The 20,205-nt window shown below is 36.2% G+C and overlaps 1 long non-coding RNA gene across 1 annotated transcript; it reads left to right on the top strand.

Annotated features, from left to right (window-relative positions):
- Window positions 1-1,302: 1,302 nt before the first annotated feature.
- Window positions 1,303-3,352, top strand: LOC116528460. The gene is made up of 3 exons (XR_004259037.1): window positions 1,303-1,374; window positions 1,516-1,520; window positions 3,331-3,352. It is a non-coding gene; the product is annotated as an uncharacterized LOC116528460 (long non-coding RNA).
- Window positions 3,353-20,205: the final 16,853 nt, after the last annotated feature.

Genomic DNA, 20,205 nt, shown 5'->3' with positions numbered 1-20,205 from the left:
ATTTTAACATGAGGTTGCAGCAATTCAGTCACATCATCAAGTTTCACTTCTGATTCTAGTTCTCTTACACTCTCTGCCATATTTATGGTTACTTCCTCCAATGAAGTCTTGAACCCCTCGGAGTTATCCATGAGAGTTGGAATCAACTTATTCCTAACTCCTTTTATAGTGTTTATATTTTGATCTCTTCCCAATAATCATGAATGTTCTTAATGCCATCTAGAATAGGGAATCTTTTCCAGAAGGTTTTCAACTTACTTTGTCCATATTCATCAGAGAAATCATTATCTACAGCAGCTATAACCTTATGAAAGTTTTCTTAAATGACTTGAAAATTAAAATTATTCCTTGATCTATGGGTTGCAGAATGAATATTGTGTTAGCTCTAAAGAAAACAACATTGATCTTGTACATCTCCATCAGAGCTCTTTGGTGACCAAGTGCATTGTCAGTGAGCAGTAATAGTTTGAAAATAATCTTTTTTTTTTCAGCAGTAGGTCACATCAGTGGGCTTAAAATATTCAGTAAACAGATGTGCCATCATCCAGGCTTTGTTGTTCCATTTCTAGAGCACAAATAAAGTCAATTTAGCAAATTTTTAAAGGCCCTAGAATTTTCAGAATGGTAAATTATCATCAGCTTCAACTTAAACTCACCAGCTGTATTAGACCCTAACAAGAGAGTCAGCTTGTTCTTTGACTCTCTGAAGTCAGGCATTGATTTATTCTCCCTGGCTATGAAGGTCCTAGATAACATCTTCCAATAGAGGTGTTTCATCTACATTGAAAATCTGTTGTTTCATTTAGCCACCTTTGTCAGTTATCTTAGATAGATTTTCTGCATAACTGGCTGCAGCTTCTACCTCAGCACTTGCAGATTCACTTTGTACTTTTATGTTACAGAGATGGCTTTTCTCCTTAAGCCTCTTGGATCCACCTCTACTCACTTGACATTTTTCTTCTGTGGTTTCCTCACCCTCTCTCAGCTCTCATAGAATTTAAGTGAGTTGGGGCCTTGCTCTGAATTTGGCTTTGGTTTGAGAGAATGTTGTGTGTGATTTGATCTTTTATCCAGAACACTGAGACTTTCTGCATATCAGCAATAAGGCTGTTTTACTTTCTCATTATTCTTGTGTTCAGTGGAGTGGTACTTTTAATTTCCTGCGAGAAGTTTTCCTTTGTATTCACAACTTGTTTAACAGTTTGGTACAAGAAGCCTAGTTTCTGATCTATCTCAGGTTTCAACATCCTTTCCTCACTGGTATAGTTCGTCTGTGTTCCCACCTACATTTCATCTTAAATTATAATTGCCACACATTGTGGGAGGGAACTAATGGGAGACAACTGAATCATGGAGGCAGGTCTTTCCCATGCTGTGCTAGCAATAGTGAATAAAGCTCACAAGATTTGATGGTTTTATAAAGGGGAGTTCCCCTACACAAGCCCTCTGGTCTGCCTCCATGTAAGATGTGCCTTTTATCTTCCACCATGATTGTAAGGCCTCCCTAGCCACAAGGAACTGTGAGTCCATTAGACCTCTTTTTTTTTTTTTTTTTAAATTACCCAATCTTGAGTATGTCTTTATTAGGAGCATGAAAATGGACTAATACAGTAAATTAGTACCAGTAGAGTGGTGTGCTGCTGTAAAGATACCAAAAAATGTGGAAGCAATTTTGGAACTGGGCAACAGGCTGAGGTTGGAACAGAAAAAGACAGGAAAAAGTAGGAAAGTTTGGAAATTCCTCGAGACTTGTTGAATGGCTTTGACCAAAATTCTAATAATGATATGGACAATGAAATCCAGGTTGAGGTGGTCTCAGATGGAGATAAAAAGCTTGTTGGGAACTGGAGCAAAGGTAACTTGTTATGCTTTAGCAAAGAGACTGATGGCATTTTTAACCTACCCTAGAGATTTTTGGAACTTTGAACCTGAGAGAGATGATTAAGAATATTTGTGGAAGAAATTTCTAAGCAACAAAGCATTCAAGAGTTGACTTGGATGCTTTTAAAAGCATTCAGTTTTAAAAGGGAAACAGATAATAAAAGTTTGAAAAATTTGCAGCCTGATGATGCAATAGAAAAGGAAAAAACAATTTTCTGAGGAGATATTCAAGCTGGCTGCAAAAATTTGCATAAGTAATGAGGATCCAAATGTTAATTGCCAAGATGACAGGGAAAATATCTCCGGAGTTCATCAGAGACCTTCATGGAAGCCCCTCCCATCACAGGCCCAGAAACCTAGGAGGAAAAAATGGTTTCATGGGCTAGGCCCAAGACTCCCCTTCTGTGTGCAGCCTAAGGACTTGGTTCCCTGCCTCCCACCTGCTCTACACGTGGCAAAAAGTGGCCAAGATACAGCTCAGGCTGTGGCTTCAGAGGGTGCAAGCCCCAAGTCTTGGCAGCTTCTATGTGGTGTTGAGCCTTTGGGTTCACAGAAGTCAAGAATTGAGATTTGGGATCCTCCACCTAGATTTCAGGGGAAATATAAAATCACCTGGGTATCGAAACAGAAGTTTGCTGCAGGGGCAGGGCCCTCATGGAGATCCTCTGATAGGGCAATGTGGAAGGAAAATGTGGGGATTGAAGCCTCCACACAGAATCCCCACTAGGGCACTGCCTAGTAGAGCTGTGAGAAGAGGTCCACAATCCACCAGACCCCAGAATGGTAGATCCACTGACAGCTTGCACCATGTGCCTGTAAAAACCACAGACACTCAATGCCAGCTGGTGAAGGCAGCCAGGAGGGAGGCTGTACCCTGCAAAGCCACAGCAACAGAGCTGCCCAAGACCATGGAAACCCATCTCTTGCATCAGCATGACCTGGATATGAGACATGGAGTTGAAGGAGATCATTTTGGAGCTTTAAGATTTGACTGCCCTGCTGGATTTAGACTTGCATGGGGTCTTTAGCCCCTTCATTTTGGCCAATTTATCTCAGTTGGAATGACTGTATTTACCCATTGCCTGTATCCTCATTGTATCTAGGAAGTGACTGACTTGCTTTTGGTTTTTACTAGCTTATAGGCAGAAGAAACTTAGCTTGTCTCAGATGAGACTTTGGACTGTGGACTTTTGAGTTAATGCTGAAATGAGTTAAGACTTGGGGGACTGTTGTGAAGGCATGATGGGTTTGGAAAATGTGAGGACATGATATTTTGGAGGGGCTATGGGCAGAATGACACGGTTTGTCTATGTCCCCACCCAAATCTCATCTTGAATTGTAGCTTCCATAATTCTCATGTATGGCAGGAGGGACCCAGGGGGAGGTAACTGAATCATGGGGACAGGTCTTTCCAGTGCTGTTCTTCTGATAGTGAATAAGTCTCATGAGATCTGATGGTTTTATAAAGGGACGTTGCCCTGCATAAGCTCTCTCTTGCCTGACACCATGTAAGATATCTCTTTGCTCCTCCTTCATCTTTCACCATCATTGTGAGGCCTCCCCAACCACGTGGAATGGTGAGTCCATTAAATCTCTTTTCTTTATAAATTACCCAGTCTCAGGTATATTCTTACTAGCAACATGAGAACAGACTAACACACTCACTAAGCCTAATTATATCTAGCTTTTTATTTAAAGTAAGAAACATGAAACTCTTTCTTTCACTTCATCACTCAGAGGCCATTATAGGGTTCTAACTGGTCTAATTTTAACATTGTTGTGTCTGCGGGAATTGAGAGTCCAAGGAATAGGAGAAAGATGAGGGAATAGCTGTGTGGTGGGGCAGTTAGAACACACAGTATTTACTGATTAAGTACACCATCCTACGTGGATGCAGTCTGTGGTACCCTAAAATAATTACAATAGGAATATTAAAGATCACTGATCATAGATCATCATAACAGATATAATAAAAGTGAAAATGTTTAAATATTGTAAGAATTATCAAAATGTAACATAGAGACACAAGGTAAGCACATGCTCTTAGATAAACGGCACCAATGGGCTTGCTAGATGAAGGGTTACCACACAAACCTTCAATTTGTAAAAAAAGAAAAAAAAATCTGTGAAGCACAATAAAAGTGAGATGCCATAAAATGAGGTATGCCTGTAATTTTTATTAAGAAAGATGGCTTCTTTTTATAGTTAAAGAAGGGTGAAATCCCTGAAGAAGGAGAGATTGCCATCCTAAGCATCCCCGAAGATATAAAACCTTATAAATGTTTCTGTGTTCACTTTGATAAAATCTCATTGCCCTTTCAAGCATAAACCTTAAACTCTGTTGGTTTGAAATGGAGTGCTGTTTTATCTTTTGTGTGCTTAGAACTGTTCTTCATTATAAACCAGCCCTCTTCAGCAGATCTATACTTTTTCATTCAAGATCTACAGGAAAATAAATAATACTGGTTCCAAGCATCTTTTGTAAGAGAATGTTCAAAAGTTTGATCATATGCAGGCCTCTTTGTTATGATATGGTAAACCTTTGATTGCATCACTCCTATCTAAACATGTTTCTCCTGACCGTCTCTCAGTTTGTATGAGGGAGTCAGGATTGGTTTTCTTGGTTTGTTTCCTGTTTTATTTCTCTTTAAGCACAATGGCAGCCAGTTGTTCCTGCGGCACTATGGTCTGCTGAATTTTTCTCTTATCAATCTTCCAGAGAAAAAAATTTTAAGGATGTTTGTTATTACAATAATTAGAAAGGAATTCTACCTCCTATATTCTCACAGATATCAGGAAATATACCCATTGGCCACAATGCTAATCACTAAACTTCAGATTCCTTAAAAGCTCTATTATTTTAACTACCATTCTCTTAAAAAATGGCTAGTTGTGGAAACCTCAGGAAATGCACAGGAAATAACTGCCTGAGAAAATGTTAGGGAACTGGGTCATATGACAAAGTGGTAAGGCATGACTGAAACTACACCCAAACACTATTATTTAACTTTTCAAACTGTCTTGGTTGGTAGCATTAAATATTTATAACGAAATAAGCCTGTCACAATATAGGTATCACGTCTTAGAAATATTATTGCCCAATTAGCCAAAGAACCAAAACAGCCAGCTAGTTATTGACTTTTCAAGGCAAGGGGAAGTGGCAAGTTGAGTCAATTATCCACACAATATTCTTACTACTGAGAGAATTTGTGTTCAAAGATTCTAAGTAATTGGTGACAAACACTGCCTGCAGTCAACTTTTCACTTTTATTTTGGATATACATTTAATTTACAAGTTCGCAGATATTTAGAATGGTGAAGGTACAGCATCTGACTTAAAAAAAAAATAGTAGACACTTTGCAGTAGAAAAAGTTAATGTAAGGCCGAGGCGGGTGGATCATGAGGTCAAGAGATGAAGACCATCCTGGTCAACAAGGTGAAACCCTGTTTCTACCAAAAATACAAAAATTAGCTGGGCATGGTGTCACATGCCTGTAGTCCCAGCTACTTGGGGGGCTGAGGCAGGAGAATTGCCTGAACCCAGGAGGCAGAGGCTGCGGTGAGCTGAGATCGCGCCATTGAACTCCAGCCTGGGTAACATGAGCAAAACTCCACCTCAAAAAAATAAGAAAAAGTTACTGTAAACAAAAGATATTCTCTCTTATTACTCAAGACCTATTCAGATCTATCTTGATTCCATACCAGACAGACTCGGATTTACATCTCAGTTTGCTACTAGTGCTTGTGAATTTGGGCATATTTTTTTGTCTTCATTAAGCCTCAGCTTCTCTCTTGGTGAAGTGACAATAACAGTAGCTACCTTTGGCTTAAAGATACACACTTAATTTCAAATTTGAGTATTTCTGATATGTAATTGATGAGTTATATAATTGATGAGTAAATTCAAGGTAGTGTTTTACCATTCTCCTAAATAAAAAAGTAATCAATAGTGCAATTTATAATCTATGGCATATAGAAAGAGATAAAATGGTCACATCTAATTCATAGTATTTTTTCAAGTTACAAAAGATAATACTTGAATTGCTCGTGTCACATAAAGAATAGTAAATAAAGTTTAGCTACCACACTTACTATTAACATTGTAACTGCAACTCCATGACTAAAACCACCAATGTCTCTGACTTCGTTTCCTCATGTATGAAATGAGGAGAATAAAATACACCCTATCTCATCGAGTTCAAACGTATCTAAAACCCTTTGCATGGTGCCTGGAACATAATAAGTGCTCATTAAAAGGTAGCTACTACTATTATTTACAATTAATAACTGTGACCACTATTATGGCTTCTACTACTCAACCACTCGTATTAGGAGGAATTAAAGCCTCATTAATCTCAAAATTTGCAGTCTAATTATGAAAACATTAAAGCAAAATACTTCAAGATAGAATTTGCTTTCAATGTTGTTCCATAAGCTTGGCAAGAGATTGGAGAAGAACAAATCCACAGGGTTTAACATAACCTAGGAACACGAGACAAACCTCTGCTTCCCCCAAGCCTGATATCTTAAGAGAATGTGAAAGTTAACAGGCACTGGAAAACTTTGTAGAGCACTGTTCACTTAAAATAACTGCAGAGCAATTTCTGTGGCTTTTGCATTGGTACAGTGCTAGCTCAGTTTTTTATCATATTTTGCCCTTCTCACTAACTCCACTGGATATACCATGATGTACTTAGGCAAATATGTACACATACAAACTGGCCAGACCTGGGAAAAATAGCAAAGAAAACCTCAAATGAGCAACATAAGACTGAATCTCACTGCAGGAATTCAGAAGAAAAATGGTTTTCAGGAAATATGTCTGCTACCTACCTTCTCTCATCACTTGTTTTCTACCTTTTCCTTCTTCTTTCTTAATTTTACTTTTAAACTCTGGTCTATTCTGCTCTTCTATAAGAAGAATAGATTATTTTGAAATATTTTGCACTTTTATAAAAAAAAGCAGTCTTTAGATCATCGTAACTAGAGTGCTTGTGCTTGCCTTGGTGTGAAAGGGATTGGAAACATCTAGTTATGAAGAAAAAAAGTACTAAGGAAAGAAAAGAATATAAAAATATGCTCTCTCAAAATTTTATTATATGCAAAAAATTATTTATTTTCCTCTCACAACTCATAGTTCCTGTTACTTGTTTCTTATTAGTGAGACCATATACCAGGGATATCCAGGATCTTAATTTAGAACTAACATGTGCTGTAAGAATAATATATATGAATAATATATATTTCTGTTTACATGGTCCACTAAAATATACATTAATGGATGTTTTATTAGAACCCTTTTCTTAGAAGCAAAAGAAATCCATATCACTCTAGAATATATATAGGGGAGATATGTTGGTATATGTAATAAAACCACAAGACAATCAGTAGTGAGGGTGGAAGACAGTTAGCTAGGTACAAGAGACAATCCACAGAGGGTCTCCACATCTATCTGACTCTTTGCAGCAACCGTAAGATCTGGTATTCCACATCACAGACTTATCACCAGAGAAAGACTGAAATATGCTTTCTCTTGTTTATGTTTAAAAATCTCAGGAAACAATTTTTATTGGGCCTAACCTAACCTGGGGCCATTCATTCACTTCCACTGTATAATTTATCAAACGAATATTTGGAGACTTAATTGCAGTGCAAATGAACACAACACTACGTTCACCTGATTTTTTAGTTTTCTCTTGAGTTATAATAACTAAATCAATCATTTTCATCCTTAATAATGCAAGCCCATTATTACACAGACTACAATGAGAAAAATAAAGTTATTTCAGAAATATAACTCTCTGCTTAAATCAATATTTCTATACCTCTTTTATCTGAACTACAGACTACCTCTTGCATTGCTTTAATTTTCACGTCTGTTTTTAAAAACCAAGAAGTATAGGAAGATCTACGCTAAACTCAGCCATATAGTAACAAATTTGTTTTCATATAATTCCTTTCAACTTAAGTGACAGTGGCTAACTATGTAATTTGGTTTGCACAGTTTCAGAAGAAATTAAGAGCAAGTAATACTCAAAATTTTTATGAAAATCAAATCAGAAACCTATTGACAAAAACCGAACAAAATCTGATGTAGCACAAGATCCTGTTTCCAAGTTAACAGAACGTAACTGCAATTCTAGCTATTTTAGTACTAGCATGGCAAATTAAAAGGCTTTAAGTGTAAAGCATGCATTCTTTCATTTGATATCTGTATGCTACTTTCTGTTAGCCAATTCTAAGTATGAGATAAATAATAAATGTGAGGGACCTATAAGCATGCTAGGTGAGAAGACAGTATTAGCATATAGGAAGAGCTGAAGGAAAATTTTTTTTTTTTTCAGCTATTGTGGGGCAGAGGGAGTTCCTGGTTTCAGACAGGGCACCATAGCTCTAGATTTTAATTAATCATGTTAACTACATAGTTTCAAGAACTAATTTAAATTTCTTACTGGAGCAGTAAGCAAATTATAAAACTATGTTCATGGACATTAGCTGTTGAGAAACATTTTTTATTTGTGTTTTGTTGTTGTTGTTTTGTTTGTTTTATTTTTCTATAAAGTACACTCTGTGTTTGCCCTGGAGCTACATTACAGACAATTTACCAAGTAACTTCTTGGTTGAAGGCTGATCATTTAAGGAAAATGGGGAGAAACCTGAAATATGAGGGAAACTACTTCCCTAGTCTCCGAGAAGGGAGGAAACAGATTTGCAAAGGGTGTTTATTTTAATTACTAAATTACCTTTATAGTGACTTGAGGCCAGGGAGGTACTTACTTGCAAAGCTGTAATAGAATGTTTTAAGCAGGAAATCTTAAATAAGGGCAAAACCACTTCAGGACCTTGGCTGGAATTTTGAACTGTGAACATTAAGCAATCAGCAAGAAAATAATATAGCATTATTTCATTGATATAGACTATGCTATAAATAAGTAGAAAAGAAAGAAGGAAACTGTATGTTCAATTGCTTTGGTACTAAATTTCCCTGGCAAGAAAGAAAATAGAATGGTAAAACATAATAATTTGCTTCAAAAGCAGAGCAATAAAGATATTTTGAAATGTCTTAAAAAAAAAAAAACCTCCTCATTAACACTAAAGATCTATTCACACTGGGAAGGGGTAGACTGAGAATAAAAAGAGGAAAAACACGTTTTTTCCTTCTTGAGCTTTTTTTAGTCTCCCAGTGCTGTGGAATTAGAGCAGCAAGCTGAAATGATTTATGAAATGAAAAATTCCTGCCCACCCAGTTCACAGACAATCATGTGCAATAACTACTGTGTTCTGCTATGTGCCATAATATTTAGCTCAGATGTAACCAGAACATCCCACTACACATAGAAGAGGCAACTATAAAAAGAAACAGATTTCCTTGTATTTCTCTCATGTGTTTGCACATGGACACATAGGAAAATAATGTATGCATATTTTCACACACATGAGTAACTTCCCTTTTATCCTTCCTTTTGCTTTTCTTTTCCTTTTTTCAGAATATTTAATTTACTTTTACTTTTGAAGTAATTCCTATATGAACATTTCACTTTATTTGTCTATCTTGACCCCATAGCCCTTTTTCCTCTCTAGAAGAGACTCAGAACCAGGTTGTTACCTGAGTAATTTGGCAAATAACTATTTATCTAAATTGAGTGATTGTGCTATAAAAGTTATTTAGTTAAATACTGGCTTTTCTTAATATTACTAGTTAGGTTTATTAGGTATGTGAACACTCAGGAGAGTATACTTTGGTCTGAAACTGTGAATAGTACATTTGTTTGTGCTATTTTGCAAAGCTTAATAAAAACATGAAAAAGAAACTGTTAGTATTATATTGAGAAACCACCATTAACTGACATATATAAGACAACTGACCAGTCCTTCCACACAAATATTTTTAACCGGAACGATATGAAGTATTGTGGAAAAATTAATTATGTACTAGGAAGTCATGTATTTTCCTCTAAGGATACTGTATTTATATTGGAAAGTCCTATACACAACAAAACAGTGACTATCATAAGACCATTTGTAAGCAACCTCTCTAGTAGTTCTGGGAAATGAGATTGTCAAAAACTTGGAGAACGGAAGAAAGTCTGTGGAAACGGTGGAACTTAATGTACGTTTAAAAGACTGTTTTGTATAATAAGACCTTGTGTATCCTGCATGGCTCTTGCCACAATGGATTGCCCAAATTGATAATTACAGTCAAACTTTAGTCTTCCCAGTTAATTATATTTTCCTATGTCCTCTGGATATCTGAGCACACAAGGAAGTTTGAGAAACAACAAAGTGTGGAAAGCAATAGTGAACCAAGTCATTATATAAGAAGTGGTATCTCAGAGGAAAAGAGGTCTTAATTTCCTCTCTGTCATAATCTCCCTGTGTTTTGGGGAAGTATTTACAGCAATCTATGTCTCAATATCTTAACAGCAGAGATTGTGTTAAAGCCAATGGTTTTTAGAAGATGAATGGGTAGAGGGCAAAATATTTCATAGTCTGGGGCAGATACTAAATCCTCTGGCAGAGGAAAGTTTCTAACTATTCCAAGAGACAATCTTACAAGACACTTTAAAAAGCTTTTAGTCGCCAACCCCACCTGCCTGTCCCTTCCTTATCCAACACATATGGCTGGAATTAGGATTACTTATTTTGAAGGGGAGGGGCATAGGCCTGGGGGTAGAGTGGAAATTAGAGAAGTACTCTTTTATTTCTCATTTCACTTGCTCAGTTCAAAACTTATTTGTAATTCCCTATATTTCATCTTCAAGAATATTTTTGTTCCCAAAGATAAACTCCAGTGCACGTTTGAATGAAATATCAGAATGCTTTTCCACTTGATCTAAAAACTAACTTTGAGAATGTTTTATGATTATAGTGCAGAGCAGGTAATGCATGTTTACATGATCTCCTGCTGAAAGAATTTGGAAATTGTCATCCTACAGCACATTTTTTAAAGATATTTTCACTCTTTGACTATAGTAAACGTAAAACTGACATTGATTTATTAATAATTTTTCCATTAAAGTCTGTTTTGTTTTCTTTTTTTTTTTGATAGAGTTTTGTTCTTGTTGCCCATGTTGGAGTACAATGGTCCAATCTCAGCTCACTGCAACCTCTGTCCCCCGGTTCAAGCGATTCTCCTGCCTCAGCCTCCCAAGTAGCTAGAATTACAGGCACCTGCCACCACGCCCGGCTAATTCTTTGAATTTTTAGTAGAGATGGGGTTTCATCATGTTGGGCAGGCTGGTCTCGAACTCTTGACCTCAGGTGATCCACCCACCTTGGCCTCCCGAAATACTGGGATTACAGGCATGAGCTACCGCCCCAGCCTAAAGTCTGTTTCCTGATTTTTTTATTCTTTTCTAGTTAACTGATATTCCAAACTATAACTCTAACTGGACTGGGTAAAAAAATAATACTTAAATGTGTACTTGCTTTTTTTCCATTGAAAAGAAAAGAGAATCAAATGGATGCCATTCTTATGGAAACAGAGTATAGATTCTACCCTTCAGCTTCTGAAAGTTAACACAGAAATAGCAGTAATCATTGAAAACATTTCAGTTGCAAGTGATTAACCTCCTTCTTAAAATAGCATACATTTTTAAAATGAAAATATTTGAGAGCCTTTGAAGGCATATCACTAAAAGTCCAGGGATATATTTCTTTAGTATGTCTGGGATCCAGAGTGTCACATAATTCCATTAGGATATTATCTCTCTATATAAAATGACTCCCTTTGCTGGGTGATGGCCGGCAAGCACATTTTGAGATTGGATTACAGAGAGTGCCTTCCCTAAGAACTCTGGATCAGACATTCTTACTGTCTCATGTGCCCACCCTATAGCTTGGAAAAAGATTCACCTTCATTCCCAACTTGATCATGTAGAATATTTTTAACAAGAAATATTTCTTTTTTCTTTTTTTTGAGACAGAGTTTCATGTTTCACTCTTGTTGCCCTGGCCGGAGTGCAATAGTGCAATCTCAGCTCACTGCAACCTTCATCTCCTGGGTTCAAGCGATTCTCCTGACTCAGCCTCCCAAGTAGCTGGGATTATAAGGTGGGATTACAGTATAAGTCTACTACATATAGGCAGATTCCCAAATATGCTGGAATTTCACCACTTAGTCATTGTTAGACTTTATGACAGCCGCAATCTCTTCCTAAAAATTACATTCAGGATGCTTTCTTTCATTTTAAAATTAATATTTTTGTTTGTAAGTATCTTGAGAGAAACAGGGATAAATGGAGTATTGTAAAAGACCAATTTGTATAAAGGCTAATTGTTGTCCAGATTAACTTTCCGCCAAGGATAACCAAAGCTCTATATGAAAAACCCATTTTCTAGTATTTGAGAAAATAATAGCTAACATAAGTTGAGCTTTTATTATTATATGTGACTTACATATATTTACAACTCACAACCATCCTATGATGTAGGTATTATTATTATTTTATAGATAGGACAACTAAGTCACTGAGAATTAAGTAATTAGCCCAAGTCACAGCACAGCTGAGATTTCAACTATTTTAACTACTTTGTTTAAGTTATGTCAGCCAGCAGTTTGCATAGATTTATGGTTCCCACCCCGCTTTTTTTTCTTTTTTTGGCAAGCTGGAGTATGTATTTCTGGAAAAAAGGAGTTAATTAAACAGAATAAGCCATAGATGTGGACAAAGAATTGCTTTCTTCTTTAGAGCCTAAACTGTATGTTCCAGAAAACCTATTTTAAACAGCACATATTCATTCTCCAGTCTTCAGCAGAATTTTCCTAGCTACAGTGGCAAAAATTCTTCTTATATTTTAAACTATTGACTGGTCAAACTCTAAATTCATTAACATAGGCTTGTGTCGTTTTTAGTATCTCTCTTATTATTTCAAAGTCTCTAAGAATAAATTTTTCTTTGGAGTTTTGAAGTTGCAAACACGTGGTTTTCTTCTTGTGCTTCAATTTCTAAATGAAACCACATGTATAGAGAAATAACTTCACATGACTGGTGAGAAATACCCCAAGTCATTTTCTCCTTCTGCAATATGGTAATATAGTCCATCTGAATTAGCCTGACATAAAAGGCACTGGAAAGCATTGGTTAGAACTTGATTGGTTGCAAGTAACCTAAACTCAAACTTAAGCCCAAAGAGGTCTTTATAATGAAGGTACTAGTGTTTTTCATAAAAGTGAAGTCCAGATTTAAACTGAGCCTCAGGAACAACTGAAACCAAGAGCTCAAGCACCCTTAGGATTTCTGTTCTGTTTCTGCTTTTTCTGTTTCACTTGTTTATTCATGAGCAATGGGTTTTTGTTTTTGTTTTTGCTATCTGTCTTATACAGTAAAACAAAAATACAACCAATATCCAATTTTTATCTTCTTCTCAGACTTACCTGGAATCTTATTTCTGATTCTCAATTTTCAGAGAGAGACTAACAAGCCCAGCTTGGATAAGTTGTTTATTCCTGGGCCAACTAGTTGTCACCAGGGCAATGACTAGAGTTGGCTCAGATTTGGTCAGCTACCAACTTTTGGAACAAGTACAAAATAACACATGTGTGTAGGGGAAGTGGCAGTTCTAAGAATAAGAGGATTCTAGGCAGTCAAAACAATGTATCTATAGCACTGAGCCTGAGCCTGCTGTTTAAAGTCATTTATCTGATTTCTCATTTAGCTGAAAGGGATCTTAAGACTTAATCTTTTTCCAATACTGTTTATAAAAAGTTTCTGCAGATTACAAAATGCAAAAGCTAAATGCTTAACTCCAATAGCTCATACAATGTCAGTATAAATTATCCTGGTGAAACTTGCAGAAACAATACAAAGAATATGATTAAAAGCACAGAAAATTCCAGTCAATAATCTGATCCTTGTCTGTTCTCATCCAAAGTACATCAGTTGGTGAGAAGTAGAAAACTTGTAATTTTCACCTTTCATTTCTTTTTCTAACAAAAATAATAACAAAGAACAATGAACCAACTGTTAGAAAAACAGCTGAAGGAAAAAGAAGAGAAAGAAAAAAAGGAGGCAGGAGAGGAAGGGAAAAAGGAAAAGGAGAAAGATTTCAACACAATTTATGGATAATTGTGTGATCTGTTGATATGCTTTTTTTTTTTCTTCTTACAAACATTGCATTTTTCCACAACTTGGATAGCTGTAACATTTCATCTTTACTACCTAAGGGAAGAAAAATGACACTCAAGAGAAAGAGAGATGGGACGTGGTTGTCAATACTTGGGTTTTGAATTTCAATTTTCTTGTTCTGAAAAATAAAATATTGTCTAGAAAAGACATAGGGCATAAAACAAATACCTTAAATAATAAAGGATGTTTTTCCTGATGTTCTCCCAGCTGAAACCCTGCCACAACCAAATTGGTTAAGAACAAAGGCAAAACAATATTTAGAAGTTGGTTTTTCGTTTTCTCTATCAAGGCTTTCCTGCTCTTTCCCATACCTTTAGGCTAAGTAGGAAGGAGAATGTCAGAGCCACTAGATTTATTTGTGGGTTCTGAAGTCAGGTGGTCCTGTATATTACTTTGAGAATAGAGGCTGGGAAAAGGCAAGCCCCATAGGGTTCCTCTGAACTCTGTTTACCTTGGAAAGATCACATGTCCACATACACCCAAGAAGAATGTGGAAATGGATGAGAGAACACAAGGCCGAAAATCCCTTGCTGCAGAACAAGAAGCACAGGGCTGACTCTTTTGGAATAAGGAAGACACAGCAGAGATCCGCTTGGATTGACAAGTAGAGGTGATGTGAGGATTTCTCAGCTGATGCTGGTCTATATAAATGGCTTGAGGGAGATTTATGTTCCCCCTTCCATTCCTGCTCTCAATGCCTTTGCTATCTATTAACATCCTAGAACTTAGACACCAGACCTAGGGAAAAGTTTGGGTGAAGGAGGGGTAGCTTCAATTGCCTGAGGTAACTCTGATTATAACAAGATTTTTTAAAACTGATTGTGATTAAGAGTCTGCCACTAATGGAACAACATAGGCTTGAAACAGAAGTAAGGTCATAACAAATAAAGAAATTTGATATTTTTTTTTTTGTTATGACCTTTTTTTTTTTTTTTTTTGAGACGGAGTTTCACTCATGTTACCCAGGCTGGAGTGCAATGGCGCGATCTCGGCTCACCGCAACCTCCGCCTCCTGAGTTCAGGCAATTCTCCTGCCTCAGCCTCCTGAGTAGCTGGGATTACAGGCACGCACCACCATGCCCAGCTAATTTTTTGTAGTTTTAGTAGAGACGGGGTTTCACCATGTTGACCAGGATGGTCTCGATCTCTTGACCTCGTGATCCACCCGCCTCGGCCTCCCAAAGTGCTGGGATTACAGGCTTGAGCCACCGCGCCCGGCCAGAAATTTGATTTTTTCAACACTTACGTTTTTATACTAAAATTTGTAGTCATTACTTACTGAACAGCGGAATTGAGAAAATGATGCCTATTAACAATTTTTCACCGATTTTTCCCCAGTGAAGTGTGTTCTCTAACCCAGAGGTTAAAAACAGTCATTTAAAAATAATCCTAATGCCCACCAATGGGATATTTGAGTATTCCCCACTCTGTCTTAAATCTCTGGGAACCAAGTTCCCTGACATTTTAATTATTTGGCTGTATAGTCAAATGGAATTATGTCATTTGCTAGAAATTTTTATTTGCTCTTTTGAGATTTAGTACTACTTTGTGTTCAATATATGCATCTTTCTTCTTTTGCCTATTTATTTTCTTCACTTCCTCCAACCTTCTAGTACTTAAACAGCAACACCAGAATGAGACCTCCTTGTATGCTATTTCTCAGTTTGCAGTGATAAAAAGGAATTATTTAAATATACTTCTATAGAGGCCACATGTGTACCATATATAGGGCTTAATATAAATCATGAGGAGACGGCCTCCAGCATCCTATGAGTAAAGTCTTGAACTTGGCATGCTATGGTAGGTAGTCTTTGATCCAAGGAAACCCACAATTACCAGAGATGATTTCTTTTTCACTTTCTTCTCTTTCTCATGCCGTTGCTAGATTTGTATCTCAGAAAACTGTATCCCTAGAGACATATGAGGAATCATTCTATTTGCAGTGTTTGCAGCGTCTCTGACTCAGTAAGTGACTATTATCTAGAGAAAGTGACAAAGCTAGACAGTTCAAGAGAATAAAATTTGTCACGGCTCTATGGTAATAGTCTGTCATTAGTCCAGGGTGGAGAACCAAAGGAAATAATCATTGCAACCAAGTTATAAATCAGATTATGCTAAGGATCCCTCGCAACCACACTGGCATTTATATTTAAATTTTGCTTATTTGAGCTCTAGCCTTAAATGGCCTGGGAGGCTAGTGTTATATGCAAGACATTCATAAAACAAATCTCCCAGCTTAGAACTTTTGGTGTAAGTTATCTTTTGGCCCTAACTTTCTGCTACTATCAAGCTTCCGAAAAAAGGGAACCAGGAAGCCATCCAAGAAGCCATAAGCAAATGTGTCTTAAATGTTGGGTTATAAATGGCAGCTTTCTAGGTGTTCTGCAAGCTCCATATGAGTACAAATGATACCTAGGCTTTTCTTGGGTAGCTGTCCCTCAACATTTTAATTCAATTGTTATACTTTGGGTTGATCTTATTTTCAAATGGATTTAAAGTGACTTCCAAGATAAATAAAACCTTTTAAACTGATATAAACTAGGAATAGGTAAAAATGAACAAAAGGAAGTATTGCTATATTGAGTTAGGCCTCAAAACTGAATATCAAATGGTCTTATGAATAAACACAACATACATTCTAAGTTTATAACAAGAGAAGGAAAAAGGGATATCTGATGGGCTAGTTATATCTGATCAGTCAATGTGTACATAAGCTCATGACAATCATTTAGAAGAAACAAAAAATAAAATAAACAATTAAAATTAAAATTAAAAAAAGAAGAAACAAAAGGAAAATCATCTACAGCATCCTCATGTTGGAAAAATCCCTCAGTCCTTGGCACAGAATTAGGTAAATAATAGGGACTTGAAATAGGCTGACTAGTTAATAGGACAAGGACTACTATCTGAAATTATAATTTTAAAAAAGAAATGTCTCAAAATGGAAAAGAATTAAGATCAAGAAGGTTAATGCTTTTGTAGTATTTTTAAGTACTAAAATGTGCAGAGCACCGTACTAAATTTCCTAGGGGGAGAAAGTACAAGCGTCATCAACCTAATGGGAGAAATACAACTCTTAAAATGAGATGTAAGATAAAAGCTCATTTCTATAATGACAAATGTAATACGGTTATATGAAAAGCTCAATCCTGTAAATGAAAAGCTCATTGACCTGAGGACATTACTAAAAAAATGTTTCTCTAGTTTTTTTGTTTTTTTTTTCTAAGTGTTTTTACAGTATTTTAGGAGTTTGAATTCCTAGTGGGGAGGGAATCATCATCTACCCATTTCCAGCAGGGGGCAGAATTACCATGGAGGAGGTAGATGGTATAAAAATATCAGTAAACAAAAAACAAAATCAAGCAGAAAAGTTAAAAAAAAAAAAAAAGACTCTTTCCAAGCTGACAAATATTTATCAATTTTTAAAAGTAACAAAGAGCTCTTCATGAAATATTTAGCTATTGCTACACTATTGTTCACCACCAAAGGCAATTTCTTTCAGCTATGCAGTAACTGATTTTGTGCAATGCTTTACATGTCAAGTTCTTACTCTTCCTATATGTCAAGGAGAAAAGTTGAAGCTTTATAATGATTTCTAAAAGAGAACAATCCCATGTATGCTTGCTTTCTTATGCTGAAGACATCTCAAATTTTGTTGAAAAGTTCTTATCTTTCTAATTATACTTTCAATTAATCAAATAGAAAGTGAAATAGAAAGTTGCAGCCAGTGGAGTGCTGGTAAATGTTTAACAACTGGGGCTCAAAAAAAAAAGAAATACCTGTGTGTGTGTGTGTGTGTGTGTGTGTGTGTGTGTGTGTGTATCAGCTTGTAATAACTTTTGATTATACAAGTACATGTATGCTTTTGTTGATTTTTCCTAGCTCTTATAATCATAGCCAACCCATAGCTGCAATTGACAAATACATGTGGTTCTGATGTAAATGTTGGCTGCATTTTTCTTTCTTTGTTTTTTTTTTTTTTTTTTAACCTATTAAGATAAAAGTGGCCCGACACGGTGGTTCACGCCTGTAATTCCAGCACTTTGGGAGGCAAAGGGAGGCAGATTGCTTGAGGCGGGCAATTTGAGATGAGCCAGGCAACATAGTAAGACTCCATCCCTACAAAAAAATACAAAGAAAATTGGCTGCGTGTAGTGGTGGGTGTCTGTAATCCCAGCTACTTGGGAGGCTGAGGTGGGAGGATGGCTTGAACCTAGGAGGCAGAGGTTGCACTAAGCTGTGATCACAACACTGCACTCTACCCTGGGCAACAGAGTGAGACTGTCTCAAAAAATAAAAATTTTAAAAAGATAAAAGTGCTACAGCAAGACCAATGTCAGAACTTTACCCCTTCATCTATTATGTGAGTGATGTATTTGCTGAATCAGGTAATAGTTTTTAAATATTAGAGAACTATTTTCTCAATTTTTTGTGCTGCACAGTGTAATGGCTCCAGACATGACTCACTTTCAAGTTTAATCTGCATTAATGTTTTCTGCATCAGTTTCTTAAATATAAATACAATAAGCAAAACAATAAATCAAGCCCTGATTTATAGCATTTGCCTGCTCTGTGTGTTTAATGATGTAAATACTCTCACTGTGGCCCATTTCAAACTACTAATGCAGTGTCACTGAACAGAGTTGAGAAGAGATGCTCAATAGCTCGTGATTATGTACTATTGCTACCATATAGATTCAGTAAGGAAAATTACCTAGAAAGAATAGGTCATACTAAAACATATACAGTAATTAATAAGTGCTGGGTTTTGAGTATTTATTACCTTCATTTTTAATGTTGATATATTATATGTGCCAGTTCCAGAACACCACTGATCTCAAGAAACTTTGTGAACTCTTAGGACAAAAGTTTAATGCAACAGTAAATAAAGCTAAAGACTTGGAAATAGAAATGAAGTTAATACATTTCTCCTTTGAGTTCCATTAACACTGAGGTTTACAGAAGCGTTGAAAGAAATTACATTTCTTAGGTCAATATATTTCATTTCTTGAACATGTGGAATCATACCTAGTATATTTGTGTTCCCCCAAAATAAGACATTATACTTTTGTGTTCCCCTAAAGTGATTTATAGGTGAATGAATACTATTATACCAAAAATTTCTACATTAATATTTATCAAAAATTATTTTTGAAATATTTTTCATAATACTTCAGAGTTTTTAGGAATGTTCTCTAGCTAGAAGATAAAGATCATTCTAGCCTTCTCTCAGCTTTGTTTCCTGACTGTCATCTAGAATACTTATATCATGGCTATAGCATAAACTGGAGACAGTTCTACACACAAGAAAATGATTCTGACCAGGATTTCTAAGATTCATTCTGGTTGGAGAGATTTAGGCTACACGTCACCCCTGAAGTTAAAGGTGAAGTTACTTTTCATTTAAACATATGGACTCCACTCAGGAGAATGAAATTCTAAAGTTAGGGAGAGTGGAGCAAAGAACGAAGGCCAGATAATGAACCAACAAATACCCTTTATATATCTTCTACTCCAAAGTCATTCATGAATACCATTTTTTTAAACATGAAGTTTAAACTTCCCTGCTTTCAAATTCTGCCACAATTTGCCCCACTCTAACTATCCAACTTTACTTCCCACCAATGTCTTTCTACCTTTGACAGGCCAGTCTCACTCTTCTAGGAATATACAATATTTATACCTGGTTTTGACCTTCATTGTGTTCTCTACATTTAGAATATTCCTTTCCTCTTTCCTCTCTTTCAGTAATTAGGCTTTAAGGCCCAATTCAAAAACCTACATTCTATTTGTCTTTCCACTGTGAATGATCACAGTTAAATTAAATTAAGCATTTGTATACTAAGCAATTAACATGTATGGCAGAAGATGTTTTTAGAAACATGGTAAGTTAAAAATACTTGTGGGAAATCTACACACAGGTATTCATGAAGAAGCTGGAAAATTGGAGATCTACATTTACTGAGAGTTAGAACCAAAGATACAGACTTATCTACATAAGTACCGAAATAGAAAGTTTGCCTAAGCTAAGGTAAGACTATGGAGAAAGAAAATAAGAAAACTAAAGACAAAATAGACATGTAAGAAGTGGGATGTAGAGCAAACCATGGTGATTGAGTGGTATCACTGAAGGAAAAGAAGAAAAATCTGTTCACATAAATCAAAAAAGGAAAATATCAATTAAAAAGGAAAATA

This window comes from Sapajus apella, unplaced genomic scaffold (assembly GCF_009761245.1).
Source record: "Sapajus apella isolate SASKATOON/1434 unplaced genomic scaffold, GSC_monkey_1.0 scaffold58, whole genome shotgun sequence".
In the NCBI taxonomy this organism is placed as follows: Eukaryota; Metazoa; Chordata; class Mammalia; order Primates; family Cebidae; genus Sapajus; species Sapajus apella.
The sequence above is the reverse complement of the archived record's forward strand: the minus strand, read 5'-3'. Positions and strand labels throughout refer to the sequence as shown.